This window comes from Lipophrys pholis (assembly GCF_963383615.2).
Source record: "Lipophrys pholis genome assembly, chromosome: 3".
In the NCBI taxonomy this organism is placed as follows: Eukaryota; Metazoa; Chordata; class Actinopteri; order Blenniiformes; family Blenniidae; genus Lipophrys; species Lipophrys pholis.
The window spans coordinates 29,808,232-29,827,066 of NC_137627.1; positions in this window are offsets into that span (position 1 = coordinate 29,808,232).

Below are 18,835 nucleotides of genomic sequence, written 5' to 3' on the forward strand. Positions count from 1 at the left end.
TCCCTCTATGCCCGGAGCAGGAGTTTGGTTCGCATTGCCGGCAGTAAGTCGGACCTGTTCCCAGTGCACGTTGGCCTCCGGCAGGGCTGTCCTTTCTCACCGGTTCTGTTCATAACTTTTATGGACAGAATTTCTAGGCACAGCCAGGGACCGGAGGGGGGCCGGTTTGGGGACCACAGGATCTCATCTCTGCTTTTTGCAGACGATGTGGTCCTGTTGGCTTCATCAAACCTGGACCTTCAGCGTGCACTGGCACGGTTCACAGCCGAGTGTGAAGCAACTGGGATGAGGATCAGCACCTCTAAATTCAAGGCCATGGATCTCGACTGGTCTTGGTCTCGGGGGTCTTGTTCACGAGTGGGGGGAAGATGGAGCGCGAGATCGACAGGCGGTTCGGTGCAGCATCTGCAGTTATGCGGTCGCTGTATCAGTCCATCGTGGTGAAAAAGGAGCTAAGCCAAAAGACGAGGCTCTCGATTTACCAGTCGCTCTTCGTTCCTACCCTCACCTATGGTCATGAGCTTTGGGTCATGACCGAAAGAACGAGATCCCGGATACAAGCGGCTGAAATGAGTTTCCTCCGTAGGGTGGATGGGCGCACCCTTAGAGATAGGGTGAGGAGCTCAGTCACCAGGGAGGAGCTCGGAGTAGAGCCGCTGCTCCTCCACATCGAGAGGAGCCAGCTGAGGTGGCTCGGGCATCTGTTTCGGATGCCCCCCGGACGCCTCCCTAGGGAGGTGTTCCGGGAATGTCCCTCCGGTAGGAGGCCTCAGGGCCGACCTAGGACACACTGGAGGGACTATGTCTCTCGGCTGGCCTGGGAACGCCTCGGGGTCCCACCGAAAGAGCTGGAGGAAGTGTCTGGGGCGAGGGAAGTCTGGGCATCCCTTAGACTGCTGCCTCTGCGACCCGGCCCCGGATAAGCGGAAGAAAATGAATGGATGGATGGATGTTCTGTTTCTAAAGATATTCTGTAACATCAGGTTGAAAAATACCCTCTTAGTGCACTCTGTCACATTTATCATGCTTAATAAATAAAAATATATAATCTAAAGCTTCAAGCTGCATAAGGATGATTTCCTTTTTTGTTTTCCCCCTTGTCCTGTTCGGCAGCTTGGGCCAACAATATGATGTGATTGAGAGCCTTCGGAGTCAGAACAGTTTTTGCTCTTGCAACAGGGAGAGACCTGGAGTCTCCTCCTGTTGCTGCTTTTATTAGAAGTTGGCATGGCTGCCGTACACGACCGGGGGGGAACACTCAAAAAGAGGGGGGGGGGGGGGGGGGGGGCATACTTGTTGTACCCTTGTTAGTGCTACATATATTATTTGCAGTTATCACACTGATCCAAATACTTCCCAACTGTTATTAGATTAAACCAGAGCAGCTCTATCTAGACAGTAAGATGATTTTCAAGCAGGAACATGAATTAACAAAGAAGCAACAACCAAATAAAAACATGATTTTGAGAGTTGAATGAATGATGGCAGAAAACAAGTGACATCAGTAACATATCTCATTGATGTGTGTGTGTGTGTGTGTGTGTGTGTGTGTGTGTGTGTGTGTGTGTGTGTGTGTGTGTGTGTGTGTGTGTGTGTGTGTGTGTGTGTGTGTGTGTGTGCGTGTTTTTCTATCTTGCTGGGGACTTCAATCTGTTTACACAGTCACGTCGTGGGGATCAAAAACCGTGTGGGGACAAAAAATGAGGTCCCCACTCGGATAATTTGTATACTCAATGCAGAAGCTATCCTGAAGCTCCCTGCAAAATTTTAGGCAAGTCTGAAATGTCACCTTTTTCAGTTTGGACACACACACACACTTGAATACCTACCCCCCCTTCAGAAAGGACAATGCTACTGCACCCATTTCCTTTCACACACACAATGACCAAATATGGTCAGAACCACCCACACATCCAAGTTGGTACCGCCCCTTCTGGTCCCCATAATGAATGCTCAAAACTAACAAGCACATGTTGGTGTTAAATTGATAAAATACGAGCAGATACAAAGAAAAAAGTCAACTAAGGAGATATGAAGAGTCATACCGGTCATAAAAATACACAATATATGTATGAATATTACACAACAAGTACTGAACTCCTTGATCCCAACACAAATCTTAATGAAGGAAGAGATTAGTATAGTAGCATGTGCTTGTCAGTAAACAGGAAGTGATTCTGGTCCCCATAATTAATATTTGAAAGAGAATGGGTGTTAATGTTAAATCAAAAAAATATGAGCCAATACATCAGGAAAAGCCATCTAAGGTGATATGAAGAGTAACACAGACCACAAATAAACATAACAAAACTTTTAATATTACACAAAAATGGGTAAACTCCCTCACATCTTCATCATTCTGCATGAAAGAAGAGAATAGACAAATAAAGAATAAATAAGGTGTAAAAGTGCACAGTGCACAATTTACACATTATAAAATAGATACAGATACAGATAATACAAATAAAACATAACATGGTTAAGACAAATTAAAAGGATTAAACATGGGTAATATTAAAGGTATTAAAAGATAAGTAAAAAGGTGTAGAGTAAAAAGTTGACAGCTCAACTGGTGTCAAAGCCCAAAGAGAACAGGTGGGTTTAAGATGTGATTTAGAAACAGACAGGGAAGTGGCCTGTTTGACGGACAAAGTTAAGTCTTTCCACAGCTTCCGGACAATGACTGCAAACGCTTGGTCCCTTCTGAGGTTAAACTTTGTTTTAGGGACACTGAGCAGCAAGTGGCCAGCTGACACAAGAGACCAATTGGGGGTGAAACCTGAATCAGATCAGAAAGGTAGAGTTGGGCACAACTGTGCAGATTTAAAAGCAAATTTAAGGATTTTAAGATGTAAATGTATAGGCAGCCAGTGCAATTATGCTAAAACTGGGAGATAGCTCATGTTTATGTGTACCAGTTACTCTACTAAAAAAACAATCTCTGCACAGAGAATTAAGTAATACAGGAAAACAAGATCACACCAAAGTCAAAATTTAGCCAAAGTTTGGCAATGTTTCTCAACTGATGTCATCTTCGGAAATCTGTGGACATTTGTTTCTGGGAAATCAAAGATGGCATTGTGGCAGCTCAGGCAAAAATATCAATATTTAACTGAGTCACCCCCCAAATAAGTGTAAAAAAAAGTATTCAAGCCACAAGAATAGTCCTATATGTTGTGAAATGGATTGTAGATAATTTTTCCAGTGCAAATCGAGATCGCACAAGATTGAGTGTCCCAACGGGATCTTGCCTTGGGAATCTTCCAGAGTTTCCATGGCTGCTAAGTTGTCAACAAACCCAGTATGTTCTTTAAAATTTAAAACGGGGTCCAAAATGTTTTCATTTTCCCCCTGTGGATTCAGGTAAAGCAATTTAAAAGAGGGTTAGCAGAATCAGGGTGGTCGAGATGAATGTTATACTGTGAGTATTTTATATATTTGTATTTCTCCTAGTGGAGATCCCGCAAACAATTCAGAGAGGGAGGCAAATCACATGTCACATTCTATTTGGAAAAACAAAAATCACGGAGTGAAATATTCAAAGAAAAGGGAAAAAGAGCCTTAGCTCGCCCATGCTTCAAAGACATGTCAGCCCAGCTAAGTCCTTTACCTTTAGTGTACTCATCTAACTCTGTCCATGTGGCCAACAGGAAGAGTATCGAGATGTCAAATTATCATAATAATATGGTCACTTCTTGGCTGCCCTCGTAGGGGAGAGGAGCTGGAACTGAGGTCAAGCCCATGGATTAATAAATCACTCAATGTTTGGACGGAAGTAGTCAAGAAATTTCAAATTGAAAAGGAGATTAAAAAAAAAATTGTTGGCCAGCATTTTACCCAAACTTCACACCAGCACTTCATGATTCCAGATACAGGCAATGGTCTCACCTTGGCATTACAGCTATATGGTTTTCAAAATGCATGCCAGGCATACAACTTAAACAGAACATACTTCTACCAGTATCTCGAGCTCCCCAGTTACTTCTGTGCAGAGATAAAAGGAACAACTTAAACAGAGCCATCAGCACTCACTAGAGTTTTTACTAATGCTTATCATTTAAAGCATTAGTAAAAACTAAGAACAACAAGGATAGTAACAGTAAGATATTCTCAGGCATCTCAGCTCTGAATAAATATTCAATAATATACATAACAATATATGAAAATTAACCCTTGTCTGTTTTTGTAACTTCAAAAACGCAATATTCTTAAACTTGCCGAAGAAGGTGTACATACAGTCACATCTATGCTGTTTGAGAATGATAATAGGTAGACAGATGAGGATAGGTATATGTATTTATTTCATTTTCATTTTTCGTTCCTATATACGTAAGTTGTGACTGCCTTACCGAGTTGTTTGTGTTATGTATATTTAGACATGTTTGTTGTGAAAAGAAAACACTTTTTTCTTTTTAAAAAGATGAGCAGCATCATTCTGCACCATCTGATGGCAGGCAATGAAAGCTGCACTTATTCTCACACATAGAGTATTACAATTGTCCAGCTGACTAGTAATTATAGCATTTACAGCGTTTTCAAGGTGTTGCATTGAGAGCAGAAGCTTTATTTTGGCCAGATGCCTCAGGTGGGAAAACTGGACTTTACAAGTGCCCTGATCTGGGTTCTGGATCCAATTTAATCCCAAGATTCATAATGATTAGCTTTGACAGCTGGGCCTAACAACCCAGCTCTATAATTTCACTTTATTACAGCAGAAACGTGTCGGGCTGATCTTCCTCACTGCTCGTCTTGTAGTTTATATTTTCCATCCAGTTGTTTTGGGGCTGAGTTTCTTTTGTGTTTTATGTTGGAATATTAATTCATCACCGTGACGACACGAGTAGTTCTGGTTCCATAAATTCACGTTTCTGCAGTTCTATCAGGTGTGATCATTAACCTCATTATTCCAGATCAGCCCTCGTGGAGATAAACAGACTTGAAACAAATCAAAAATAAAAACCTCCTTCAGAGCCTCAGAGACCAGGATTTACTTTATTATGTCAAAAAGATGGCTCTCAATTACTTTCTCATCTCTCCACTGCAGCTCAGCGCTGAACCTGCCCACCAGTCACCATCATTTAAGAATGGGCGAGTCATTTTCCTAGAGATCTGATTGGTCAGAAGGCAGGGCTTTGACCTCTTATTGAGAACATATTCTGCTCTGGAGCAGGTTAGACTTTGAGCGTCATTTACCACGGTGATTTATCCTTGTGAAAAGTGAGCGAGTGTCGCAGTACGGTAAACCCAGGGTTAATCCTTGAAGTTATCTCAATTAGAGAAAATCCAGCTTCGTAGTACCACTAAAGGGCCACTAAAAACTACTAATGTGTGTACTTAATGTTTATTTTCCTCAGAAGTGTTTTAGCATTTATACAAGATGTTCCCCCGTGGTTCGTAGCAGTTCAGCTGAGCGTCTAAGTCCTGGAGTGGGTGAAAATGGTGCGCATGCGCAGCTGAATTAAATGATTAAAATGACCCACACAACCGATTCACTTGCATGAACGACTCAAAAACCTGTGAGTCAGTTCAAGGAGTCTGTTTTCTCGTCACTCGTGAGAAGGTTATGTTTTTGGCAGTGGGTATTTATTTATTGGTTTGTATGTATGCATTTCACTAACTTTTTTCAGAAACTATCCACCCAAGTCGCATAAAATCTTTATGGACAATTTGTCCTTATCCAAGGACCAATCGATTAGATTTTGTGATGTTAACAGCTAACTGTTTTGAATAAATTCCAAAAAACTATGACAAAATGTCCCATACAAAGCGGATGGGAGAGGCAACTCATGCGTCTGTCGCCATGGAGATGCTCCAGAGCTCATAGCTAATATCTAGGCTAGGCAAGTATCAATAAACATGAGAGTGAGTGCATTGATTCAGGCAGATGTTTATCTGTGTGCCCCCGCTCAGTGTTTCACACAGTGATGTTGCTATCTGACAGGCTAAATAGCATGGATATGAGCATATTGTGCAACCACCGCGCTCATATAAACATACGCATGAATGAAGCCTCAGAGTTATGGTATCGATGTGTTTGAAAAGAAATCCCCCAAAAAGAGGAGGGGAATATAGACATGGTCATGACACGAAGAGAGAGGACAACCTGGAGGGTAAAGTTGCAACAGGAGCTTGAAGTAAGTCTTGTAAGCATCTATTGGAATCAACTAGCATTTTACGTTAGCATCTACTGTTGTGGGCTTTCATTTTCCAATAATGCACACTCAATGTAAAACAGTTTGTTTTGTGAAGGCTGTAGCTAGCAGCACCAGTGGACGTGATCACAGCTGCTGCTGTGGGCTGCGGCTTCACCGTGCAGTTCACAGAGGCTCACCATGAAGCTGCAGCCCACAGCAACTCCCGCTGCAACTCCCCAAATATCAGACACAATCTGATAGTTGTCGCAGGCTTGCTGGGTTGTCTCAAAACCGCGCACAAAGCCCAACAATTTGAGCTGCGACCGCGGATCTATTCACTATTCTCGCTGACTGTCACCGATAATCGAGAATCATGCAGTTTGTGGGAGCCTAATGATAGATTGGCAGGTGGAGTCACGCCATTATCTGAGACCATCAATATTGTTATTTAGAGGCCCAGGAATGTTACTAGATTGGCTGAATGCTGTGGAGAACTGATTAGAACTGTTTCTCAGCGCATACTCAGAAAAGTCAACCGAGGAGATATAAACACAGACCACAAATAAACATAATATATTATGTAGTAATTGTTTCATGAAAGTTGGAGAATAATTGAGCTGCATGTGTTGGTCAGAATGCAGGAAGGAAGGGTTTCTGGGCCCCATAATGAATGTTTAAATGCAACAAGCACATGTTAGTGTTAAAGCAAAACATTTGAGCAGATACTCAGGGAAAATCCAAATAAGGAAATATGTGGATCAATTCAGACCACAAATAAGCGTAAAATGCTTTTGATTAATACAAAAAAGTGGTAAACTGTCAGATACATCATAGTTCTTCATGAAAGAAGAGAATAGCACAGCAGCTTGTGCTAGTCAGTATAGACAGGGAGGGTTTCTGGAACCCATAATTATTGTTTAAAACTAACAAGCATATGTTGGTGTTCAATAAAAATAAAATATGAGCAGATACTATTGGGGAAAGTCAACTTAGGCAAACTGAAGAGCAACACAGAACACAAATAAACAATTTTGGATGACTCAAAAAATGGTAAATCTTCAGTCATCAAACAGACCGAAACAGGTTTTCCACTGTCCAACCTACAGGCTTAGGTTTTATTTACTCATTACCATGCGCTGTACACACACACTCCAGCTTGCTAATGAGTGTATTGTTCAGATTATAATCATGTGTAACATCACTATTATGTGTGCCCTGAAGCTCTTTAGCATGTAGCATGTTGCACGTAGCATTGCAACTTTTTTCTTCTTCATTTTTGACTATGGCCTTTTTCCAATACCCATACTGTCCATTCTTGTGCTCTCGTGTACCCGTGAAACATCGTCAGTGGGAGACCAAGTACTGTTCCAATTCTTAGGCTGTTTCTCACCGAGTACACATGGAATACCCGGATGTATCCTCGCTCCGCCCACTTTTTCGAGGATGCATCGAAACGGACCTGTGCAGTCTTGGGAAGCCAATTTACCCATAATGCATTTTGGCAAGAGATGCCGGAGGAGATCGTGGAGGAGAAAACACACAATGGTGCGTAAAAAATCTGAAATATGATCGTCATAGTTTAACAGAGTGTAGTTTTAAGAGTGTTTTAAGCGAGAATATAGTTGTTTAAAATGTTGTTATGAGGTTGAAATTTCAAGATCACGCTGACTTAAACATTTGTTCTGACGTTTTCAGAGATTGTGGATCCAGACTGAGACAAGGCTGGTTGTGAGTCTCTACTGTGGTTAAACATGAGATATAAATGTTTTTGTGTAAGTCTAACAGTGTTCATGTACATTTATATTTGTTGCTGAGGGGAAAGATCATGTTTAAAACTATTTAACTTGACTGAGAGGTGAAGGTACTACTGGCCATAGTGTTTTGTCTGAATTGCACTAAAGTGTTCTACCCATTATACTGGAGGTTCTACTGGTTCTACTGGAGGATGCTGTGGATTCAAACTAACACCATGCACTATTTTAATCCAGGACTACTGAGGAACCTGAAGCCTGATCCAGTGGAGAAGAGGAACTCCTCCAGATGAGGATGGGAGTGAGGATTGATTTTGATGTTTGAATTATCACATCGTCTCTCCAGGCTCTCAGAAAGACGGAGCTCCAGCAGGTTTGTCCTGGTGTCTGTTGGGTTTCAACCTGCCTGTCAGTTAGAATTCACATGAAAACATTTGATATATTTTGATGTAATCATGAGTCAGAATGTATTATTTCCTTCATGTTCATGATTGTGATTATTGAGATAAAGCAGGTTGCCAGTACAGTGCTATAATAACAACTGTGTACTGCAGGCATGGATATAGTACTTCCTCTGTCACCCAGCAGAAAGTACCTGGTAGATATAGTACTTCCTCTGTCACCCAGCAGAAAGTACCTGGTAGACACAGTACTTCCTCTGTCACCCAGCAGAAAGTACCTGATTGATATAGTACTTCCTCCATCACCCAGCAGAAATGAAAAATTAAACTATATTCAGATTTTTGCACAAATTACTAAATATCTGGACATTAATCTTTTGTGTGTATAGTCTATACCACGTTACTCTCTTTTGTCATTCGAATTAAATTGTATTGTATAAAAAAAGTAAGAATCAAATGAGCACAATAAATGTCACCCAGAATGACTGGGAAATAGCTTGTTGTAAAGCTACAGGACACAACACAGATAGATAAGACAAAATAAACTGCAGCACATGTGATGGAGATCACTAATATTGCCTTAGTATCATGATTTCCTGTGATGTGCTTTTACTGTGAAACCGTGAGAGGAAGTCAACTGTTGAACTGGAGCTTAACGTTTACCTGCCGTCACCATCAGCAGCAGGCCGTGAGCTACCAGAGGAGCTGATACAGCAAACAGGACCAGTATTGGTAAGTTTAAAGTTTTGTCCTGAAATACTAACATTAATTATCTTTAACTCGGCATTTCTTTCATTTTTGGTCTCTGGCATCATGTTTAAAGTAGTTTGCAACTGTTTGCTAACAACTTAAAGGCCAGGTAATTAAAATTATTTTTTTTTTCCAGTCACTGTCAAAAATTGTAAATCATGAGTGGAAAATAAGAGGTATGTTTACAGCATTTGGATAATAATGGAAACTTTAACACTTGTTTTGAGGATAATTGGTTCAAGGCTGCAAATGAGCAGCTTGGCACTGCATGGGGGAGGGGGAGGTGCAGCATGAAGCAAGCATGCAGCTGCAACATGTGTGATTCACCTTGTCAGCTTGCTGGGAGCTTTTTGGCCACCAGCATTATAGGTTGTACATTTGGGAATTTACCATGTTTGTTACTTTATTTGCTTGAGGTTAACTAAGATCAGCCCGTGACATTAGTGTAAGATATCAATTATTTTGAATTGTGTTTTTTTTTTTTTTTTGTATTAATTTTAAGACTTTTAACTGCGGGCTGATAGCTCTGTGTCCAGGAGTGTTCATAGAGCAGTGGTGGGCATTCATTCCTAGTCCCTGAGGTCTGCAGTCCTGCATGTTTGCCATGTTTACTTGCTCCAACACACCTAAGTTTAATGAGTGTTTCATGACGAAGCTCTGCAGAAAGTCTGATCATTAGTATCAGCTGTGTTTAAGTGAGGACATGTTCAAACTGTGTGGGACTGTGGCCCTTGAGGACCAGGATTGCCAACCCCTGGCCTAGAAACTGCTTGGGCCTGGGTAAAAATTTTAGCATAGGGCTTAATCACTAATTTAAAAAATGTATGTGATATCGGTAAAAATACAATGTTTGTTTTAATTTCAAACAATAATTGCTTTAAAAAGTCAAAAACGTGTGTGTATGTGTATATATATATATATATAGAACAACAATTAAACTAATTAATGTTGTCAAATGTAATAAAGGATTGTAATCTTATTACAAAACATCCAGACTTTACTGTAAAGTAATTATTCTAGTTACCACGAGCTATTTGACTACCATTTTATGGCTATAATGTACTTTAGCTATGCTCTGTTTATGACAGATAATGTATATAATACTTGACTACAGGTTAGATCAAGCTAAAATCGAACTTGAGATTAGAATCTCAACATTTATTTTGGTTCAGTTCAAATAAACATTTGGGTTTTGTTTTGCATTTGCTGATACTTTGTCCTGTATACTCATAAAATTACCATTTGATTTCTTATTTTGTATTTTATTACTTTTTCCTGCAGCTTGAAATGCCACTAAGGACAAGCCCCTTAAAAGATGCTTGTCAACACGTGCAGTCAAAGACGGACAAAACATGGATTTTTGATATCCGCTACATAGATTTTGTCAAAGGTATGGCTATAAAATCAGTCTTTATAGATCATTTCTACTGTTTAGAATAAAAACACATGGACATCACATGTGATCTCAAGTTTTAATCATTTAGGTTGTATTGGTTTCGTTCCCTCCAGAAAATACCTAATATTGTTATCCAGCTTGTAAGGTTGTAACTTGTGACTAGTAAGGGATACCTGTCCATCGATGTAGGGTAGACTCTCATGACTACTGTACTAAAAGTTTGAAAATTAGACTTAACGGCAGGGCACAGAAGTTATATAAATCTGTTATTATATATCCTGTTATATAACGTGCCTTCATTTTAGCACCATGCAAGTCAGTAAGCTTAGTAAAACACTATCATTTAAACTTGACTTCGATCATTGAAACATATTACCATGGACCAATGCAATTACTGTCAATACGATGAACCTAGTTTCCAGTTTTAACTGAAAACTTTTTCATTTTGTTTTGCAGGGCGTGGTTTGTTTGCAAAAAGTTCAGTTCTGAAAGGGGATTTTATAGTAGAATACAAGGGAGATTTGATTCCCGAAGATGAAGCACAAAGGAGAAGACATCTTTACCATCCCTCGTGTGATGTATTTTTTTTTTCCTTTAAGTGGAAAGGGAAAATGTGGTGGTAAGAATTCAAGCTTCAGTTTATTGATATTTTTTTTTTTTTTTGTCTTTGTACTTGGATACAATAGTGAACTAATCTGTAGGTTAGACAGACATACATATTAGTAATAATATTCCATAGATGATTTATCAGCCATTGGAAGCAATGTGTTAAACATAATGTGCTACAGGCATCAGATATTGGTAAGCTCTCCATTTTCAACAGAGTCACAAGACAAGGTTCAATACTGTTTCAATTCTTTGTGTAATTTTTATTTTTTTTTAAACGATCATACATTCAATGCGAACAGGGTGGCGAACTATTGTGCCATGAAGAACCAAGGGGGAGGCGAATGAAAACAAGTAATTTTTTCCTCTTTCTTTAACTGTCTTTGAAGCATTGACGCGTCAAGAGAAGATGGTTCCTTTGGTCGCCTGGTAAATGATGACCATCTGAGGCCAAACTGTAAAATGAAAAAAATTGATGTTGGAGGAAGCCCACACCTATGTCTGTTTGCTCTGAGAGACATAAAGGAGGATGAGGAAATTACTTACAATTATGGAGGAGACTGCCCATGGCGCACACAAGTATGTTTCTCTGCTTGCTATTGAAAAAACTGAATATAAAAGTTTTGAAACTGGTTGTGCTTTCATTTGTATACAAAAGTGTTCCAACTTTATACATGCAAGCATTTTTGATTCTTCTGTTTTGTGTACACATATAAAATGATAATTGCATGCTTGTCTTCTTGTGTTCATGTGTTGTGGTCACAGTTGACTGAAGGCTGCAATGAGGAGAGACCTGAAAAAACCCCTGACCAAATCTTGGAGGAGAGTGGGACAGAGGCAGGTCCTGCTCAAAAGGAGGTACGTTGATTTCTTCACTTAATGTCAAATGTAAAAGTTGATGATGGCTATTTTGGTGCTTTTTCTCTTGTGTGCACGGACCAAAGGTCATCATAACGAGCTATTTCAAGCCATTTATGTTGTGTTGGAAGAAGACAGCACAATTTGAAATACAGCACCAGAAAGACGGAAGAGTTGTCGACATTAGTCACACATGTGAAAGTGCACCAACTGTGTTGGTTGGTCTATTACTTTCTACAAATTGGAACAATAACGGAAGTCCCCACAAAACACCTTTAACAAAACACTATTTGTGTGTATTTGAGTAATAGTTTGCATTTTCCGAAAACTTGGAGAAGCTGTGTCCCCATTCCCCACGATAACTTGGTGTGTGTGTGAAGCTCTGTTAACAGATTGGTAATCTCAGTGAGATGGTTTATATAGGCTGACCAGTTTGAAAATGGATATAGGTGATTTATTGTTATCGGGGGAACAGCATGTTCAAAAAAGGTTTTTGGTATCAACATGAAACTTGGCAAACAGATGTGGACCCTTGTTTTACAGTTTTACATTTTTTGAATGTTTTCTATCGTTTTTTGTTTTTTTTATCATAGTTGACTGAAGGCTGCAATGAGGAGAGACCTGAAAAAACCCCTGACCAAATCTTGGAGGAGAGTGGGACAGAGGCAGGTCCTGCTCAAAAGGAGGTACGTTGATTTCTTCACTTAATGTCAAATGTAAAAGTTGTTGATGGCTATTTTGGTGCTTTTTCTCTTGTGTGCACGGACCAAGGGTCATCATAACGAGCTATTTCAAGCCATTTATGTTGTGTTGGAAGAAGACAGCACAATTTGAAATACAGCACCAGAAAGACGGAAGAGTTGTCGACATTAGTCACACATGTGAAAGTGTACCAACTGTGTTGGTTGGTCTATTACTTTCTACAAATTGGAACAATAACGGAAGTCCCCACAAAACACCTTTAACATAACACTATTTGTGTGTATTTGAGTAATAGTTTGCATTTTCCGAAAACTTGGTGTGTGAAATGTCCTCATGTAGCATGATACCTTGATGTGTGAAATGTCCCCATGCTGCATGATAACTTGGTGTGTGTCTGAAGCTCTTTTAATAGCTTGTCAATCAGAGTGAGATATTTACTATAGGTTGACCAGTTTTAAAATACTGCTCCGCAACTGGATATTGGTAGTGTGTTGTTACCAGGGGAGCAGAGTGTTGGCAAATGTTTTTGGTATTGAAATGTGTCTTGATGAAAAGATGTGGGTCCCTGATCCTGGAGGATGACCGTTTTACATGGTTTTTACTATGCGTGTGTGTGTGTGTGTGTGTGTGTGTGGTGTGTCTCCCAGCTCCAGCACACTTCAGAGCATTGATTGGCTGGTTAGTTGGCCTTGTCTAAAGTTTCTGGATGTCCAATTTCTTTGAGTTCAGTTGTTTTGAGTGGGAAGACATTGAAAATGTGTTTGCTTGTGAGACTCTTGGACCAGGAGAGCCACCTCTAGTCTAGACCATGTAGGTTAAGGGGGACATTCTACAATAATGGAGTTATAATTGCAAGTTTGTCTTTTTTACGTGTTCTCACAGTTGACTGAAGGTGGGAATGAGGAGAGGCCTGAAAAAACCCCTGACCAAATCTTGGAGGAGAGTGGGACAGAGGCAGGTCCTGCTCAAAAGGAGGTACGTTGATTTCTTCACTTAATGTCAAATGTAAAAGTTGTTGATGGCTATCTTGGTGCTTTTTCTCTTGTGTGCACGGACCAAGGGTCATCATAACGAGCTATTTCAAGCCATTTATGTTGTGTTGGAAGAAGACAGCACAATTTGAAATACAGCACCAGAAAGACGGAAGAGTTGTCGACATTAGTCACACATGTGAAAGTGTACCAACTGTGTTGGTTGGTCTATTACTTTCTACAAATTGGAACAATAACGGAAGTCCCCACAAAACACCTTTAACATAACACTATTTGTGTGTATTTGAGTAATAGTTTGCATTTTCCGAAAACTTGGTGTGTGAAATGTCCTCATGTAGCATGATACCTTGATGTGTGAAATGTCCCCATGCTTCATGATAACTTGCTGTGTGTCTGAAGCTCTTTTAATAGCTTGTCAATCAGAGTGAGATATTTACTATAGGTTGACCAGTTTTAAAATACTGCTCCGCAACTGGATATTGGTAGTGTGTTGTTACCAGGGGAGCAGAGTGTTGGCAAATGTTTTTGGTATTGAAATGTGTCTTGATGAAAAGATGTGGGTCCCTGATCCTGGAGGATGACCGTTTTACATGGTTTTTACTATGCGTGTGTGTGTGTGTGTGTGTGTGTGTGTGGTGTGTCTCCCAGCTCCAGCACACTTCAGAGCATTGATTGGCTGGTTAGTTGGCCTTGTCTAAAGTTTCTGGATGTCCAATTTCTTTGAGTTCAGTTGTTTTGAGTGGGAAGACATTGAAAATGTGTTTGCTTGTGAGACTCTTGGACCAGGAGAGCCACCTCTAGTCTAGACCATGTAGGTTAAGGGGGACATTCTACAATAATGGAGTTATAATTGCAAGTTTGTCTTTTTTACGTGTTCTCACAGTTGACTGAAGGTGGGAATGAGGAGAGGCCTGAAAAAACCCCTGACCAAATCTTGGAGGAGAGTGGGACAGAGGCAGGTCCTGCTCAAAAGGAGGTACGTTGATTTCTTCACTTAATGTAAAATGTAAAAGTTGATGATGGCTATTTTGGTGCTTTTTCTCTTGTGTGCACGGACCAAGGGTCATCATAACGAGCTATTTCAAGCCATTTATGTTGTGTTGGAAGAAGACAGCACAATTTGAAATACAGCACCAGAAAGACGGAAGAGTTGTCGACATTAGTCACACATGTGAAAGTGTACCAACTGTGTTGGTTGGTCTATTACTTTCTACAAATTGGAACAATAACGGAAGTCCCCACAAAACACCTTTAACATAACACTATTTGTGTGTATTTGAGTAATAGTTTGCATTTTCCGAAAACTTGGTGTGTGAAATGTCCTCATGTAGCATGATACCTTGATGTGTGAAATGTCCTCATGTAGCATGATACCTTGATGTGTGAAATGTCCCCATGCTGCATGATAACTTGCTGTGTGTCTGAAGCTCTTTTAATAGCTTGTCAATCAGAGTGAGATATTTACTATAGGTTGACCAGTTTTAAAATACTGCTCCGCAACTGGATATTGGTAGTGTGTTGTTACCAGGGGAGCAGAGTGTTGGCAAATGTTTTTGGTATTGAAATGTGTCTTGATGAAAAGATGTGGGTCCCTGATCCTGGAGGATGACCGTTTTACATGGTTTTTACTATGCGTGTGTGTGTGTGTGTGTGTGTGTGGTGTGTCTCCCAGCTCCAGCACACTTCAGAGCATTGATTGGCTGGTTAGTTGGCCTTGTCTAAAGTTTCTGGATGTCCAATTTCTTTGAGTTCAGTTGTTTTGAGTGGGAAGACATTGAAAATGTGTTTGCTTGTGAGACTCTTGGACCAGGAGAGCCACCTCTAGTCTAGACCATGTAGGTTAAGGGGGACATTCTACAATAATGGAGTTATAATTGCAAGTTTGTCTTTTTTACGTGTTCTCACAGTTGACTGAAGGTGGGAATGAGGAGAGGCCTGAAAAAACCCCTGACCAAATCTTGGAGGAGAGTGGGACAGAGGCAGGTCCTGCTCAAAAGGAGGTACGTTGATTTCTTCACTTAATGTCAAATGTAAAAGTTGTTGATGGCTATTTTGGTGCTTTTTCTCTTGTGTGCACGGACCAAGGGTCATCATAACGAGCTATTTCAAGCCATTTATGTTGTGTTGGAAGAAGACAGCACAATTTGAAATACAGCACCAGAAAGACGGAAGAGTTGTCGACATTAGTCACACATGTGAAAGTGCACCAACTGTGTTGGTTGGTCTATTACTTTCTACAAATTGGAACAATAACGGAAGTCCCCACAAAACACCTTTAACATAACACTATTTGTGTGTATTTGAGTAATAGTTTGCATTTTCCGAAAACTTGGTGTGTGAAATGTCCTCATGTAGCATGATACCTTGATGTGTGAAATGTCCCCATGCTGCATGATAACTTGGTGTGTGTCTGAAGCTCTTTTAATAGCTTGTCAATCAGAGTGAGATATTTACTATAGGTTGACCAGTTTTAAAATACTGCTCCGCAACTGGATATTGGTAGTGTGTTGTTACCAGGGGAGCAGAGTGTTGGCAAATGTTTTTGGTATTGAAATGAGTCTCGATCAAAAGATGTGGGTCCCTGATCCTGGAGGATGACCGTTTTGCATGGTTTTTACTATGCGTGTGTGTGTGTGTATGTGGTGTGTCTTCCAGCTCCAGCACACTTCAGAGCATTTATTGGCTGGTTAGTTGGCCTTGTCTAAAGTTTCTGGATGTCCAATTTCTTTGAGTTCAGTTGTTTTGAGTGGGAAGACATTGAAAATGTGTTTGCTTGTGAGACTCTTGGACCAGGAGAGCCACCTCTAGTCTAGACCATGTAGGTTAAGGGGGACATTCTACAATAATGGAGTTATAATTGCAAGTTTGTCTTTTTTACGTGTTCTCACAGTTGACTGAAGGTGGGAATGAGGAGAGGCCTGAAAAAACCCCTGACCAAATCTTGGAGGAGAGTGGGACAGAGGCAGGTCCTGCTCAAAAGGAGGTACGTTGATTTCTTCACTTAATGTCAAATGTAAAAGTTGTTGATGGCTATTTTGGTGCTTTTTCTCTTGTGTGCACGGACCAAGGGTCATCATAACGAGCTATTTCAAGCCATTTATGTTGTGTTGGAAGAAGACAGCACAATTTGAAATACAGCACCAGAAAGACGGAAGAGTTGTCGACATTAGTCACACATGTGAAAGTGCACCAACTGTGTTGGTTGGTCTATTACTTTCTACAAATTGGAACAATAACGGAAGTCCCCACAAAACACCTTTAACATAACACTATTTGTGTGTATTTGAGTAATAGTTTGCATTTTCCGAAAACTTGGTGTGTGAAATGTCCTCATGTAGCATGATACCTTGATGTGTGAAATGTCCCCATGCTGCATGATAACTTGGTGTGTGTCTGAAGCTCTTTTAATAGCTTGTCAATCAGAGTGAGATATTTACTATAGGTTGACCAGTTTTAAAATACTGCTCCGCAACTGGATATTGGTAGTGTGTTGTTACCAGGGGAGCAGAGTGTTGGCAAATGTTTTTGGTATTGAAATGTGTCTTGATGAAAAGATGTGGGTCCCTGATCCTGGAGGATGACCGTTTTGCATGGTTTTTACTGTGCGTGTGTGTGTGTGTGTATGTGGTGTGTCTTCCAGCTCCAGCACACTTCAGAGCATTGATTGGCTGGTTAGTTGGCCTTGTCTAAAGTTTCTGGATGTCCAATTTCTTTGAGTTCAGTTGTTTTGAGTGGGAAGACATTGAAAATGTGTTTGCTTGTGAGACTCTTGGACCAGGAGAGCCACCTCTAGTCTAGACCATGTAGGTTAAGGGGGACATTCTACAATAATGGAGTTATAATTGCAAGTTTGTCTTTTTTACGTGTTCTCACAGTTGACTGAAGGTGGGAATGAGGAGAGGCCTGAAAAAACCCCTGACCAAATCTTGGAGGAGAGTGGGACAGAGGCAGGTCCTGCTCAAAAGGAGGTACGTTGATTTCTTCACTTAATGTAAAATGTAAAAGTTGATGATGGCTATTTTGGTGCTTTTTCTCTTGTGTGCACGGACCAAGGGTCATCATAACGAGCTATTTCAAGCCATTTATGTTGTGTTGGAAGAAGACAGCACGATTTGAAATACAGCACCAGAAAGACGGAAGAGTTGTCGACATTAGTCACACATGTGAAAGTGTACCAACTGTGTTGGTTGATCTATTACTTTCTACAAATTGGAACAATAACGGAAGTCCCCACAAAACACCTTTAACATAAAGCTATTTGTGTGTATTTGAGTAATAGTTTGCATTTTCCGAAAACTTGGTGTGTGAAATGTCCTCATGTAGCATGATACCTTGATGTGTGAAATGTCCCCATGCTGCATGATAACTTGGTGTGTGTCTGAAGCTCTTTTAATAGCTTGTCAATCAATGTGAGATATTTACTATAGGTTGACCAGCTTTTTCTCTTGTGTACGGTCCAGTTTGTTCACTTGTCTATTACAAATGATTTCACAAACTTTCTTTTGGTAGTTTTAACATTTGGTAAGAAACGTTAATCATATGAAGCGAAGCGATTCTAGTTAAATGACTATGATTTTGTTTGACTTTTCACTTTAATTAAAAATAATAGAGTCTGATGTCTTGATTGTTGCAGGGCAGTACCTAGTCTAATGTGTGAAATGTTTTACATTTCATGATATCTTAGTATAGGAAAGTTCAAGAATGATTATCTTTTCCCCAAACCTGGACATCTCAAGAAAGCTTCATAGAAATTGCTGATTCTTTTTAGAGGAACTTACTTTGGTTTTACCAAAATCTTAACAGTTTATTTTTTAAGGACTGTCTTATTTAATGGTTTGTCAGCAAGAGTGACATTAACATCCAATCATCATTATTCTTTATTCTCTTGATTGGTATTTTTCTTCATAGATTTTAAAGCATGGAAGTCAAGATTTCATCCCAAAACTACGACGGACCAAAAGCATCCTTGTAAGTTTCCTACTGGCTTCAGCTCTGCACTTTCATTGTCTGATTATTTTCACGTCTCATAACTCTTATCTGACTTTTCTTACTAGATAATAGACACATCATTGGAAAACACTGAACTTTTTGACAGTTCATCTCTCTCTGAGTGCGACAGTGAAGAACTCTATGTTCCAGCTTCTCAAACTGAAGATGATTCTGAATTAAGCAATAATGCTACCCCTATCAAAAAATGGAAATGGATCTTGGATCATGGTGTGGAACACTTCTCTGCCCCAGAACC